Here is a 3,360-nt window from a genome sequence, read left to right as displayed (position 1 = left end):
CCCCTTTAGCAGCAGCAACCGTCATCCACAGCATGCTAATGGTGAGTTTTTGCCTGGTATGTCCAGTTTTGGTTTGTTTGAGAACATCAGTTTTTTCTTGTAAAACCACAACTTCAGTTCAGTTTCCTGTAGGGATCTACGTAGTCTTCAAGCAGAAGTCTCCAGGAGAGTGACAACGACAAAGGATATAAAGATGTTTCCATCACACATGCCGGTCCCTTGCCCCTTATCCAACACTGCAAATGCTGGTATGATCTCAAGTTGCTGATTGCAAGAACACACCCAATTTTTCTGTCCTTTGATTTTACCTTTAGTTTTGTTTATGAGAGATCTCTGGATTTTATGTTTCCACCTACAAGATGGTTGAAAAGAGCCAGAATTCATTATTTGTCAACATATGAGAGTCACAGATTCAATCTTTGTCATATATTTAAGCATTAGGTTTCTACAAAATTATTTTCTTTGTCATATATGCACCAGACAAATTCACGCCTCATGTTTTTGGGCTAAAAGTTCATAAACTGAATATTCAGATTTGATCTTCCTTGTGCCATTCTATCCTCAAGATCTGAAAGAACGGAGCGGGCTTAATATTTTGTAGTATATAAGTATTTATTTACTATAGGTGAAAATAATTTTTATGTTAACAGTTTTTTGCGGGGTTCAGCTGCTGAGCTAAAGTATGCCATGCAGTTTGCAGTACACTATGATTATTGTCGCGACTACTGGTGCGCATCCACATATCGCTCATCTTTCTCTCAAGTATTCATATTTCTCTCAAAAATTTGTAGATAGTTCTTTGTCTCAACATTGAGTCCTATCTATGCAAAAATTAGTTAGGTAGCAAATAAATAGTGTATACTCTACAGACCAAAAGTGACATGTGGTTTATTTGCGCTTCGCATCTACCGGAGTTTCACAAAAACATTTATGTTTACAACTTATAGTGGAAGCCCAGAAAAGTATGGTCTACTGCAAGGTTGAATAATCTCTAGCAATCAGTCAATAATTATTAATATCACAATATTGTTTATCCTAGATTTACCCTTATCAATTCGATAGTAAGCTATTCAATTGCTGATATTTGGATAGTTTACTTATATTTTCTTTCGCTAGATTAATATCACAATATTTTCTTATCCTGGAGTTAACATTCATGAATTCGATAGTAAGCTGCTCAGTTGTTGATATTCACATAGTTCTCTTATCTTTCTTTTTTCTAACTTGACAAGCGATCGAGATTTCCTTCGCATCGGCCTTTCTACTGCGACTGACGGTTTCTTCATGCCATTGTTTTTCCGGTTTGTTCTTCTTCTTTTTTGCCTTGTTGGGCCCGTGTTACTTGGCTGTTAGGTTCCAGTGCCTGAAAAATATTTGCTTTTCCTTACATTGGCTGCTGGGCTCTATTGTTCCTGGCATGAGTAGTCGGCATTCTGGTGGCCACCGGCAAGGCGTGTCTCCTTCCGATGCCATCTATTCTGTCCACAGTAAGCGTGCTAACCCCTTGGGCCTTGGCCTTTGGGTAAGGAAGGCATGGCAGGTCTACTGATCTCCGGAGAACGCATGAATAATTCTAGAGAAAGCAACAGCGGCCTCATATATTTTCCTTTGCGAAAGATCAATGTTTTTATATCCAACAAGTCCTCAACTGTGATAGCCCAGGTGATATTGTTGGACTTCCCCATTTAGATGAGGCCTACAGTACCGGTGTTTTATTCTGGTCCAAGAAATCCTAGCTCTCACTTACTAGGATGATACTTGGTCCTATAAATGGTGAACTCCAGGCTTTAGCACCTAAGGTATATGAAATTCTCTCTTGACATTATATTGCCCCTGTATGCTTTCATTTGTTATTGAAATCATGCAGTCAACTTCCTTACGTGATAATCGAGGTGATGTTTTTGGACTTTCCCATTCAGATGAGGCTTGCAGTGCCTGTATTTTATTGGTCTCCAAGAAATCCTAGCTCTTGCTTATGAGATCAATACTTGGTCCTATAAATGGGGAACTCCTGGTTTTAGCACCTAAGTTATATAAAGTTCCCACTGGAAATTATATAATCCCTGTAAGTTTTGATTTCTTATGGACTTCATGTAATTAACTCAACGTAGTTTATTTCTGGATTTTCCTTATGGATAGGGTTCATACAAGAGCTCTGCTGTAGCACATAATTTCTTTCTCGAGGATTATATATGTGTATTGTGCAACAAACTCAAAGTTGAGACAAAAGATCATTTGTTCTTTCAATATCTTTTTTTCCTGGAGATGCTGGAAATACATTTCCTTCGATTTCACAGACTGTATCTATATGAGCATTTAAAATATGTTGGCTGCCCCTTTTCAATATGGAAGCCATTACCCTGGAGTAGCAGGTGCTGCAGTAGGCAATTCGTATCAAAAAAAAATTCTGCAAGTGGATATGGACCCTCAAAGGAGGGTAATTCACCTAGGCATAAACTGATGGTGCTTCCAGTATGTTTCTATTTTGTTTTCTTGACAACTTTGAGAGAAAAATAAGAATTGCTTTTTTCATTACTTACCCACTTACCCACTTATTCATATGCTTCTGTTATTAAAATAAATATACATAAATGAAGATGGGTCCATTTAGTTTTGCTTCCAAGCCATTGGGGACTGTGCATTTTGCAAACTGCTGTTTTTTGTTTGGACAATTAAACACGATATTTCTAGCTTGACTAACTGATGCAATTTTGGATGAACATTACTTTGGGTCAGGTGCTTTTGTCGTACTAAAGATTTGCGGGTGGGATAAGTATGCAACCTAAAATTCTTGATTCATATGCTTGGATGATTTTAGTTGAGATGGATTTATGTAGTCTGTTAGGCATGTACTATGGCTTCTTATTTTGCGTGGAATTATCTGTTGAAATTTTTTCAGTAAAAGGATGGTATTTGGATAAACAAGTTAGATGCTTTTCAAATTCCAATGGAGAAGATATTTTCTGTTTATAATTTTCATTGCACTTGGGACATGACGAGATGGAGGCTCATAGTATTACATGAGTTATGGGAAATTCTACATTGCCGTATCAAGAGTTACATCAAAGGAAGGGTTAAAAATACTTGCACTGGATGGAAACAGTGAATCAACTACCGATCTTAGAAATTTGGTGTACCAAATACTTGGTTTGATGACCATTTGTAATAATGCTCACCTTTTCCTATTCAGGTTATAACTTCGGGTATGCTCACACAACTTCGTGCTATATAGATTTACATTCAGTTACTTCAACCGTCTATATGAAAATTTTGGCACTTAGCCCTTTTTACAGCTTTTAATCTGCATTCTCTTCCATGACACTCTTTCGATGGAATTAATCATATCACTGACATCTGATC

The 3,360-nt window shown here is 37.3% G+C and overlaps 1 long non-coding RNA gene across 1 annotated transcript; it reads left to right on the top strand.

Moving 5' to 3' along the window:
* Positions 1 to 1,343: 1,343 nt before the first annotated feature.
* Positions 1,344 to 3,042, top strand: LOC124651583. The gene is made up of 3 exons (XR_006987455.1): positions 1,344 to 1,799; positions 1,920 to 2,065; positions 2,900 to 3,042. It is a non-coding gene; the product is annotated as an uncharacterized LOC124651583 (long non-coding RNA).
* The last annotated feature ends 318 nt before the right edge of the window (positions 3,043 to 3,360 follow it).

The sequence above is a fragment of the Lolium rigidum genome, chromosome 5 (genome assembly GCF_022539505.1).
Source record: "Lolium rigidum isolate FL_2022 chromosome 5, APGP_CSIRO_Lrig_0.1, whole genome shotgun sequence".
NCBI classification, from domain to species: Eukaryota; Viridiplantae; Streptophyta; class Magnoliopsida; order Poales; family Poaceae; genus Lolium; species Lolium rigidum.
Note: the sequence above shows the minus strand (reverse complement) of the source record. Positions and strands in the feature narration are given on the sequence as shown.